The following is a 12,727-nucleotide window of genomic DNA, read 5'->3' as shown; positions in this document are numbered from 1 at the left end:
ATATACGTAGAAGTCCTCCCCCCACCTCTTCACATTTATCTAACCTTTTCAGCAGAGACTATGCAGATACACACTGTAGTCTTTACATGTATGTATTTTTGGTATCCTGCAAAAAGTGCAGGCGACAGATTATGGGGAAAGAACGTAAATGCATCGGCTTTCTTCAGAAGGCTAAATACATGGAGGTTGAGGGAAGCACCAGTGGGTGTGACCCCTACCTTCCCCATCTACAAATTCATTGGCTTGGATCCATAGAAGCAGGAGCAAAAGTAGAATACCCAAGGGCTGTTCTGCAAACTCTTGTGCAAGCATTAGCAGAAGATGTCATCAGTGATCCCTCTAATTTTTTTCATCTCTGTGTGGAATGAGTTTTGTTCTGGGCGGCAGTATCAAGGCAGAGTGCGCACACCTGCATTCAGAATGGGGCCCTCCTGATTCAACCTGAGTGGGATTTAAAATGAACTGAGCGGACATCCAAAACCTTGTGAGCATGCACACGTGTGCACGCCTTAGAGGGAACAGTGGATGGCATGCAATGCCATGCCACAATGGGGGAGTGATGGTGGCCCAGAAAAACTACTTCTCTGCCATTACTGTAAGCCAGTGGGGCTGTTTGAATGGCTGGGTCACTGTTATGTGCTGCCCCCCAGGAACTCTTCAGTACCTATTGTGACCAGTCTGCACATCACTATGCAGATAAAACCTCTCACAACCATTCTGGTTTGGACTCCAGGTTGACTTCAGTAGGGAGCAAATGGCCTCAGGCACTATCTGGTCTGATTGTGTTGTTTTCAGCTTGTACAGCCTGAAGATGTGCAAAAGATCCTCTGAGGGGTGAGAGTGGCCTTGGCCACTGTGACGGATAAAAACCACCAAAGAGGAAACAAGCAAGTTCTATTGTAGTTAAGAGATGTAATAAAAGGCTGCCACACTGAAGGAGGTGTGTGCAAATGCTCCTTCAGTAATAAAGGATGCCAAACTCTTTTGTATTACCATCTATCGAAGAATATATGGTAGATTTCCAATACTACTTCCAGTCTAGCTGCCACCATTAGAGAAGTAATTCAGTATTTATACAAAATGCTCTTGTGCTGACCATCAGATAATTTGGAGCAAAAGTTTAGGGTCCAAAGTTACCGTTTGCATTGTAATTTTTAGAAATTTCTGTATATACATGTATGAAATATGCAGAGGCAGTTCCAGGGGCCCTTGGCTAAGTGCCTTTGTGGCCCCCGAAGCCCTAGTGCGGGGGACTTACCTTCATGGTGCAGTGGCCTGGAGCACTTTGTGTTGGCAGCTGTGTTGGCAGCCACCATCTTTGTTTAAACAAATGCAAAGCAACTGTTGGGAAGGATCACCACTGCCTAGAGACACAGAGGCCTGGAAAAACAGGAGTGGGGGGGGTCTTTCCTCTCCCTGGAAAAAGTGGGGTTCCCTCCCTTCCTGGCCTTCACATCTCTACCACTGCTGCTGCCCAACCACCTAGGTAAGCCCCAAGTAGCAGGGGGACTCTCTAGATGCCTTCTCCATCCACAAACAGGCTTCTTATTATAGGCCCCTGCATTATCACAAGGGCTTCTCACCTGGGGAAAGTCCCCACTATTGGAGCAAGGCAATCAGAGTTGCTTGCTCAGCCAAGCAAGTAACTCTGTCGTTCTCTTTCTGCTTTATCCATCAGCAAATGGGAGCTTTCCTCAGAGACCTCTTTGGAAAGCACTCATTTACAGATGGGGAGGGCAGAAAAGGGCAGTGACTTTATCAGCTGAAAAGAGCATGCCACCACTGTGGGTAATAAGCAGGTGGGCCTTAGGGGTTGACCATGGGTCTTTTGATGGCCCTGGACTTCTAGGCAGTGCCTAACTCGGTCCGACTTCTTCCAATATTCTGACTTCCAAGGAGTTTCACTACGGGGGAAAATTCTCATCTCATATATACCTTCCAGCAAAGCAGTGAAGCTTTTTGCATCTGACCAATTATATAAATTGGGGAAACTAATGATTTCAGTATATATTCTATATGCATTATTTATTTTATGCTCTCTTAAGTAGTCAAATATTATATGCAAATTGACTACTAAAGAGAATTTAAAAGGATTTTAAAAAGCAATAATGCATGTTAATTGAATGTTGGACTCTCACCAACACCAGAAGGCAATGCATTGTTGCTCTTGCCCATTTAACCTCCATACTGACTGAATAGTCTTACATTTTGTGTATCGAGAGATTTCCTCAATTGTTTTCTGCACTCAGGATGTTGGAAGCATGTGCAGTCTCACACAGCAGATTCATTTTGCAGTTGCTGTAAATACCTTACGGGGTTGAAGGCAATATATAAAATGTAACTTGCTTACAGATTACAAGAATATATTATTATTCCTCTTCTCCCATCCATCCCCATTAAATTATACATTCTATAATCTAGCCATGAGTGAATAGGGTGGGACACAGTTATACTTATACCATTTTAAAAATGTTTATAGATTCCCCTGTGCCTGCATTTTCCTTTCCACTTTAAGAATCCCCCCATTTCCTTTTTCATATTTCCTGATTCTCCAACATCTCCTGCTTGTTATCTTCATGCTATTGTCATGAACCACACCTATGTTAGTAATCACCTTTTGCAAACCACACACATCTGGTTTTGGAGTAATGACCTTTTTCAGAGGTTGAAATCAAACAAATATCCGATTTTTCAATCCAACAATATTCATTCATTGTGTTCAGCAATATGTTTATGTAGATTTCTCACTATGAGCTGGTTCAGACGTCAAACAGAACCTTGATTAGAGCCAAGCTCTGAGCAACTTCCTCGAATTTCAGAAATGCATGCTTCCCCTCTCATTCCCTGCATGAAAACCTATACAAGAAGCTAGATGAAAATAAGCCAAGATTAGCTGAGTTGTTCAAACACACCAGTTTTGGCTTATTCTAACTGAATTGCTTCAAATAAAGCAAGATTTGTACCCAAATTTTGAAGTGAGTTATACATCTCATGTTAATTGAAGAAATTAGATGGGAAATAAGCCAAGAGTGGGATGACATGACCAATCTTGACTTATTTTAACCTAGATAGGAAGTTTAGATATGCAGGGATGGAAGCGGGTAGCACACATCCCCAAAGCTCAGGGACGTCACATGGAGTCCAGCTCAACCCATCCTATTGTCTTCATAGAATGCTCAGCAAAAGATCATCCAGTTTACAGATTTTTGTTAGCTGTCTGCAAGCCATCCATAAACTTTGACATTGCTATGAAGTCATAAGCTGTGCACAAACATTTTTACCTACCTAGGGGGACAGCAGTAGACTGCTGAGAAAAATGTGCAGCTTCTGAAGGAAGTGCTAGGTTAGAGTTCTACACAGCCAGGGTCTGGGATACCTGGAGGACTAGCTTATTCCATATGAGCCCACCCATTGGGATTATCTAGAGATTTCTTGCAGAAAGGAATGTGCCAAGTTCCTTCACTAGCTATGATGAACCGGGTGAGAGTTTGGGGCAGGGCTTTCTCCATAGCCACACAGAGACTGTAAAACTCCTTGCTCCCTGAAGCCTGCCTGGTTCCCACTTTGACTGTTTTTCAGAAAACCACCCTCTTTCCCTGGACCTATGACATGAGCCCTCTTCAGTCATTTTTTTAAAAAAAAGATGCTGTACCTCCCAAGAGCCCCACCCCAGTGCCAACGCCTAAACCCAACATTCTCCATGCTTACAGCAGTGGAGAGACAAATGCTACAAGTGGACAGCCAGGTCAGCACTGGAGCAGGGCTCATGGACACACTCTTGGAATGCTAGACAGGTACAGCTCCCCCCTCATGCCTTTTAATGTCTGAAGGAAGCTATTGTGTAAGGCTTTTCCTGGTTCATCACTCTGCACTACTCCCGTTTCTGCTGCATTCGCGGTTTATGTTTTGCTGGAATTGGATATGTTGTTTTTGGTGTTAACTTCTTTGTTTTGTTATTATGACTCGATATTGTACACTGGCTTGAACTCCTTTTTAAGGGCAGAAAGGTGGTATGATTTTTTTTTAAAAAAAAAAATCAATACATACACACTTGGCTGGCACTGAAACACAAGGCCTAGGGATAGGAAGAGTTGTGTGAGCACACAAGGAAGCACACATCAGAGATGCTTAGTAGGTTATTAAATGCATGAGAGGACACAGGCCTGATGGAAAGGGGTGGAGGATACATGGAGGTGAGGCCGAGGGGCCAATCATCAAGAGGAGAAATACCACATAATGCTTAGGAAAAGAAGAGAATGCGTGCTGCTGGTAAGATGAGTGGAAATCTAAAGCTTTAGAGTGGTAGCTTATGGGCTGAGGAGCTCAAGGTCTCAAATTCATATCTCAGTTTGAACCAGCAATCCAAATATTTGGCAGTAGTTCCCCAATATAGGATTCTATTGCTATAGTAACACCTTGCATTACAAGCCTGAATTAGGTCCCCAGGTGGCTTGCTTCAAATTTATAATGAGTTATATTTATATTAATTTTAAATAGCGAGCAATTAGTAAGAAGAAAATAAAAGCTAACTAAGAGTTGAGAGTTTCTCACCTAATACTGATTACTGCTATTGAGAGGAAATCATTACATCAAGGAATGAATAGGTGTGTGTGTGTGTTTGTGAAAAGGCACTTGGCACAGCAATAGTGAGAGTTGCTGTTAAGTCAAATGACATTTAAACATTTGTTTCCTATTTTTTAAAAAGCATGCAAGAGAACGTGGTTTCTTTATTTTCCATCAATCTAGAAACGCTTGGCATGCGCCTAGAATTCATGAAGGTATGGTACCTAGGAACATAGGAAACTGCCATATACTGAGTCAGACCATTGGTCTATCTAGCTTAGTATAGTCTTCACAGACTGGCAGCGGCTTCTCCAAGGTTGCAGGCAGGAATCTCTCTCAGCCCTATCTTGAAGATGCTGCCAGGGAGGGAACTTGAAACCTTCTGCTCTTCCCAGAGCGGCCACATCCCCTAAAGGGAATATCTTGCAGTGCTCACACATCAAGTCTCCCATTCATATGCAACCAGGGAAGACCCTGCTTAGCTATGGGGACAAGTCATGCTTGCTACCGCAAGACCAGCTCTCCTCTCTTATGAAAAATACAGTTGGGCATGGTGTGAGCTTTTTCTACACAGTCTCAGTAGCACCTAGAAGCTGAAGGCTAACATAGGTGGTTTCTCTGTGGACTAGGAAGAGAGGGCAGCAAGACAAATCCTGTCCTGGATCATGGCTCCTCCTCAACTTTCCAGACTACCTCAAGAGCAATGACACCTGTGCTGTTGAGAAGGCAGAGCTGCTACACAGGCAAACAAAGTGGTGGTCACAGAGAGGGAAAGGCAAAGTGAGCCCTGTCACCTCTCATGGTACCCCTCAGCTATCCTGGCTTACCTTGCTGAGAGGCATCCTTCACGCCAATTTTAAATTATCTCCTCCTTTCTTCCTGGCAGCAAAATACAGTTGGGCATGGTGTGAGCTTTTTCTACACAGTCTCAGTAGCTCCTCTTTTCTCTGATATCGAGGTGCTTCACACGATTGGTGAAAATGCATCCAAACATGAAAAGTTATGCGAAATCCTGAAGTCCTGTAGTATCAGAAGTATGGTATAAATTGTACAACTGGATTGTTGGAAATAGGTGAATGCACAAGAGCTTCACCAAAATGCATTACTCTTTTTGCAGCAGCGGTACACACATTACGCTTTCCTATCATATAAGCACTGTTGTGTAACAGTCTTGTTGCTTGGGGTCCCTGGAGTAAAATCTGGGGCCTGTACTCCAGAGAGTAGTGTACAATCCAGAGGAAAGAGTTGTGGCATGCAAGGACAAGGCAGTGGAGTAAAATCAGGAATATTAGTGGTTTATTGAAATAGATATTATTTACAGAGAAGCAATTGCAGTCTGCCTTCAGTGTGCTGCTAGCTGTTTGTTAGCCTTGCCTCTACTCCAGCGCTGAATAAAAGTAACTAAATCTCCATTCAAAAGCTGGCCCAGATCAAGTAATGGATTAACCAAGAACACTGCAAGTAGTACAGTGTCAACCTGAGTGTCCAAGCATGGGGATCACACTCACAGATCTATTACTGAACAAATGTAACTTGAATCTAACTAATAATAAAATTAATCACTTTAACTGGATGCTTTCTAGCCACTTAAGAATGGACAACAGACCTAAGAATTTGCCACTAAAAAGGCATTTCTTTTTTTAAAGAATTGCTTTCAAGAAACAAATTGTCTATATATTACCTGAGAGGACAAATGTAACAGATAAAAGGGGGTGGATAAATAGCCCAAAAATTTATACCAAGGTACTGGTGGCAGTGCTTCATAGCCATCATTTTAACGAGGAGTTCACGCAGAAATTCTGGTCATTATTTTCTCATTGTTGGCCTTTACTCTTACCAGAATGAGAGCACTTTCTGAACCCATTAAGTCTGCATTCTTTAATCAGTATTCCTTTCTTGCACCCCTTTCTTTAGCCAAAGAAAAATCAATTAAACTATAATTGATGCATAGATTCCAAATACATTGTAATTACATTTGGTTATCTCCAGTGGTGCTCTTACCCCTGGACTTTGGGGCCAAAGTCCAGGGCCTCCATGCCCCCTGCCCCCCCCCCAATCCTCTTTAGTCCGTCCTGAGTGGTGTGGTTGCTGCTGGCCGGCACTGTGCTGTGCAGCCAAGTGTGATTGTGACCTGGGCCGGGTGCTTTACAAATGGAAGGGGAGTGCGGAAAGAAATATGTGGGATGGGAATATGTTAAGTTGTGAGTTCAGTTGCTATTTGTGCTTAACTTGCAGTGTCGGTGGGGGGGTGGGGCTCCAAAGGACTTTGGGTCCAGGGCAGGCTCCCAAATTACCTAGGTTATCTCAGATCATTGATTTTGGGTTGAGAAGTATTGTGCTAGCCAACATATATCATAAGATCAAAATGCACTAAAGATAGATTCTGCTTACATAAACACAACTGCTGAGATCCAAATAACTACCTGTAGACCATCCAAAGGGATTTGGCATGCCTGGTGGAATTTTGACTCAACCCCCCCCCCCACTTCCCCTCTCAAGTTTCAAAAGGGCTTTTTTGCCACAGGAAGCTGCTGTTAAAGAAACACGTTCAAAGCCCCTTTGAGTTCAGGGAAATGGATTGGCACAAGGTTTAGGACAAAGTACTTCTTCATGCAGTGCATGGTTAGTTTATGGAAATCACTGCACAAGATGTGGAGAGAGGCCACTTGCCTAGATTGCTTTAAAAGCCAATTAGACAAATTCATAGAAGAGAAGTCTGTGCATGGCTATTGGCCATGATGGTTATATGCCACCTGTTTTATAGATGCTTCCCTCACAAACACAAAGTAATTTTATATAGATTCAACTAAGAGTCTATTCAGAAACCCCTCCATTTTCTCCTCCTTCTTCCCTTCCCTTTTTTGACTCCACCCCCCACACTCTCTCTACAGGATCCCCACTGGGACAAACTTCTAAACCAGGGCCCCCTTTCTTAACCTTGGGCCCCCAGATGTTGTTGGACGACAACTCCCATCATCCCCAGACATGGCCTTTGTGGCTGAGGATGATGGGAGTTGTAGTCCAACAACATCTGGGGGCCCAAGGTTAAGAAACTCTGTTCTAAACAACAAAACATAAAAGACTGGTTAGAATACAACCACCCCCACTTTGGTTCAGAAGCAGTATGATTTTGAAGGGATTGCCCTTTAATGAGGCAAGGTGAGGCAGTCACCACAGGTGGCACATTACTGAGATGCCAGCAGGGTGGCAAGCTGCTATTGGTGCAGCTCTTTGGGACCAATCCAATCTTTGCAAGCTTCACAAGGAACACCTCTCCTCATATTCTGTGCAAAATTTTCAAGAAGCACAAGGAGAAAAAAGGAGGCTTTGCACAGCCTTTCCTCTTTCCTGCCCCCACACTGCTTGCAAGGGTCAATTTTGAAAGGGAGGGGCACCAAGGTAATCAGACAAGGCAGGGCCTAAGGTGCCTTGCCTTAGGCACTGCAATACATTGGGTCACCCCTGCTCTGAACACCATTTGTTGGAAGCAACAGGAGAGGGCTTGTTACTTATTTATCCCACTCCTGGGCTTCCCAGAGAGATCTGGTTGGCCACTGTAGCAAATAGGATGTTGGGCTGGATAGACCTTTGATCCTGCAGAGAACCAGGTCTTCGGGTGCTGGGAACTTACATGCTTGTTTGGATTGTGGCCAATCAAAATACAAAATAAAAATAAAAATAACCCATAACCAGGGGAAGAGCTGTAACAGTGCTGACGGGTTCAAAGAATCTGTTGAGCACTGTATTGGGGAGCCTCCGAGGGGGGAGCCACTGAGCTCCCCCCTCCCCCAGGCTAGGGCTCCCGCTGCTGTTGCCGCCATCACCCACCTTCAACTGTGCCAGCCGCTGCCTCCAGTTGTGCTCCTCTGCACCCATCCTCCTTCCATCAGCTGGGCACCTGGCCAATGGAAAGAAGATGGACGTAGCCTGACAAGCAGCTGCTGCAGCTGCAACCAGCCTCCTTCACTTGCCCAGCTGCACCCAATCTCCTTCCATCAACCAGGTGCCCAGTCGCTGGGAGGATGAACGCAGCTGGGCAAGTGGCTGCTGCCACCAGCTACCTCCTTCAGCCACTCACCTGGCTGTGCCCATCCTCTTCCATTGGCCAAGTGTCCAACCAATGGAAGGAGGATGGGTGGAGTGAACTGCCAACAGAGACAGATGCAGGTCACCAGTGCAGACCGTGGTGGGAACCCTGCCTGTGGGGAGAGCTCTGCAAGCCCCCCTCCTGGGGGGGAGTCAGAAAGGGTGCTGCCATGAGTGGGAGGGCCACCCTTGTTCTTGTTGGGGTCACCCGTGCCCCAACATCCAATCCAGAGCTACCAACCCAGAATTATATGGAATTCAGGCCTGTGTCTGATTCCATTTTATCAAGGAATGAATTAATGCCTGAACTCAAGGTGAACTGACACCCAAGTCTCATGACTGCCTCTGCTAACTGCTCTGTGAAGAAAGAGGCAATCCAGCATTGTACTGTGAAATGGGTACTCAAAGAAACACAAAGACCAGGCCTGAGAGATCAAAATGCTAAAATCTAGCCCACTATCAGACAATGCCTGGAAGAAGTGAGAAGCTGAGCTCTCACTTCCTCCTGCAAAGGCTATGTTAATCCTTGTCAATGATTGCCCTGCTGTGCCCAAAGGGGATACTCAACTGCTGTCTATAGAAATTCCACTGTAGGTAAATGCACACAAAGAAAGCACCTATAGATTTTAATTCTTACTTTACTAACACCTTTTAACACCTTCTGAGACCAAGCACCAGAAATCTGGGGACAAGAGAAGATGCCCATTTGCAGCTCAGAGATGCAGATTTGCTTTGGGCAAATTAGAATATCTCTTCCCTAGGTAGCAGCTTACAGAAGATGGGATTCAGATCTCCCTGGACCTAGCTAATATCCTGAATAATTAAAAAAGATCTAGAAGGTAACAGCAAATTGTCACCTTTTGGGGGACCCAGGAAGGGTGAGGATATTTTGAATAGACTCTATGGAGATCAAAGGAAGATACAACTATAAAGAATGAGGCTTGCTGGACAGAGTCAGAAATCTTGCCTAACAAGCATATTTGCTCAAGAGCCATCCCAGAGTTTGCTGCTAAGCCACGGGGCAACAAGCAGGAACTCTGTCCATGGACAGGAACTGTCTGTGACTTCTGCTGTGCAGTGAGAAGTCAAGACTTCCCAAGCCATGGTGCTCTCACTCTCAGCCTCGCTCTGAGAAAACTGCCTGCTTGACCATCGCTCTCAAGCTCCTGTTTCAAGCTACAGCCTCTCTCCTTCAGCTGAAAGCCCCACTGCTCTCAAGCCTCTGACCCTGGTAATATGCTGCTCCACAAGCCTTGGATCCCTCCATCCTTTCCCCTTCTTCTCTTTCCCCCTCTTCCCTCTACTAATTCCTGATCTCCCCAACCCATGCCAGTCCCTCAACCTTCCTTACCCCCCCCCGCTTTTCTGCCTATATCTGAATTATATTAGGCTCTTGGAGGATTTAACACACAACATATGATAGTTAGGAACACTGGGTGAATGTTGTTGCTGGCTATGGTTGAAATATTGTAAGTAATTCTGATAGATTGTTCTGCTTTCTGCTCAGTTAGATTGATGTTGTTATTCTTTTGTACTCAAAGCCCATTGAATCATTTAGGATTGCTTTGATCTCCTTTCTATCTTGCGCGCCCAGATCCTACATGGTCACCGTATAAAAGAACTGGTCACTTTGTGACACTGGTGAAGCCAGCCTAATTTCATCTGCTAGCTCCTAAGCACAAAATCAGGCTTGGTTCACTACATTCTGAACACAGACCAACTCTCCCCTCGCTACTCCCTTGCCCATAACCATTCTTTCTCCTGAAAATAGGTAATCTTGACCAACACAATATATTAAGCAAGTCAAATATGTCAAAACAGTCAACAGCATTTGATGAAATCAAACTCTGTCTAGTTTTTAAAGTGTGGAAAGAGCAAAAAGTGCCACTCAGACACTTACAAGTTGATTAATACCAACCAGGAAGAAGCAGTTATTCTGGTGAATGCTCCAGCGATTAATTATGTTTTAAAAATGCACGAGAGGCTGATTTCCTAGTCTGACTTGTGCAAATAGTAAAAGTGCCCTTGAAAATATTTACCACATTAAACTTCTCATTTTAAAATGTATTCAAATATGTTATAATTTGTCTGGGTTTAATAATTCAGGAATCATTTAAAAAGCTGATCTCCATGGATGATGTGAAGCTTGATTCAGAGACCATGAACCAAACACAAATATTTGAAGAGTAACGGACTACACTTGAGTTGTTTACAAAAGTATTGTAAGAAACTGAATAAATGTTAAAGAGTGAATGGTAAATACCAGAAAGATATCTGACATAAGAGTCTGGGATCCCTGATTGGCTATTTCCTCAATAGCTTTTAACATTAGTACCTCTGTTCTACTAACACTCCCACAACAAGTATTTATATAAGGCTTTTAAACAGAAGTTCTCAAAGTGGTTTACATAGAGAAATACAAATAAATAAGGATGGCTCCCTGTCCCCCGAAAGGGCTCACAATCTAAAAGGAAACATAAGATAGACACCAGCAACAATCACTGGAGGGGCTGGGACTGGATCAGACCTGCTTCTACCACAGCAGAAGCAGGTGCACCAAAGCAGCATGGGCAAGGCATTTTTATTTCATTGTTGTTTCTGTGAAAATATTATCCTCTATTAAGTGCTGACCTAGGTAATTGCCTGTGGTTGCACTGCAGTAAAGTTTCAAGTGTTTATTGATTCAGTTTCCTTTTCAATTTTCGAAGAATGATTGTCTAAGAATTAAATGATTGAACTTTCTTCCTTCTGCAAAGTCATTTAAGTTGGCTTGGACTTCAGGTTTCTTTATTTTTTATTTCACATTTTCCTTTTTTTTATGCATGGCCATTATCCTGCTGTTGCAGCTTTAGAAATGTCGCAAAAAGAAATACAAAGCTGGGAATCTTGACCAAAAATAGACAGAAGCATAAAATTGACTAGATTCTAACGCAAAGCCACAGGCTACATAGAACTACCTGGCAGGCTGTCTGTTTCTCCTCCCTCTTCCAAATCCTGCTTTTGAATTGCTCTCAGTATTACTTTTTTATTAATACAAATTCTTACTGCCTGGTCTTGCTTAGTTATGTGGCACATGGAAAACAGTTTGTTTTCCATTCTATCCTGACTGCTGTTATTTTACCATCTCCTCCCACACCATTCTTTCCACTGCTACCTATGCTAAGAAAGAGCAATACCTTTTAAAGTCTTTCAGTAAAGTTTCAGGTTTGTGATTAACTTGCATTTAAATACCATAGAGAATATTATTTCCCAAAACGTTTCAACTGGTAGTGCCTAGGAATGGGATGAGTGTTTGAATGCAGGATAACTCAAATTGCAAACACCTCTTCCTGCTAAGATAGGCCAGTCCAGGAGTGTAGCTATAATTGAGCAGATGGGTTCAAAGAACTGGGGCCCCCACCTCCTGAGGGCCCCTCAACTCCACCCTTCCCCATTATATCCCTCAATCTGAGGCACTGCTGGGGAGAGGGGTGAACATGGGCCCCTCTACCCTAGCTACCCTACTGGGCATAGCTAAGGTAGAAACCAGTTGTTTGAAACCAGCTGAAACCAATTGAAACCAGCTGTTCCCTGCCCTTTGAGCAAGACTTGGTTTAAATGAATGCTTGCACTGTACCTCCCGTCCTTGTGGCACTGTCCCTCAAGCCCCACCCCCCTTATCTTGGAGAAAAGGAGAGGGATAACAGAAAGCTGAAGACCCTGTGGACATGAGAGGGGCCCTCCTATGGCAAAGTTGTTTTGGCTTGGGGAAGTTATGCCACAGACTTAGAAAGCTGCCTTATACCAAGTCAGACCTTTGGTCCATCTAGCTCAGTATTGTTTGATTATTACTATTATCTCAGTATTATTGAGGAAGATAAGGAGATTGCAGAGAAGCTGAATGAGTTCTTTGCATCTGTCTTCAGGGCAGAGGATACTGACTATATACCTGCTCCGGAAATGAGCTTATCAGGCTTGGAAAGTGAAGAACTAGACCAATTTGAGGTGACAAGAGAGGATGTTCTAAACTATTTGAAAAAATAAAAATGAACAAATTGCCAGGGCCAAATGGCATCTGCCCAAGAGTTCTGAAGATACT

Source organism: Hemicordylus capensis, chromosome 3, assembly GCF_027244095.1.
Source record: "Hemicordylus capensis ecotype Gifberg chromosome 3, rHemCap1.1.pri, whole genome shotgun sequence".
NCBI lineage: Eukaryota > Metazoa > Chordata > Lepidosauria > Squamata > Cordylidae > Hemicordylus > Hemicordylus capensis.
The sequence above is the reverse complement of the archived record's forward strand: the minus strand, read 5'-3'. Positions refer to the sequence as shown.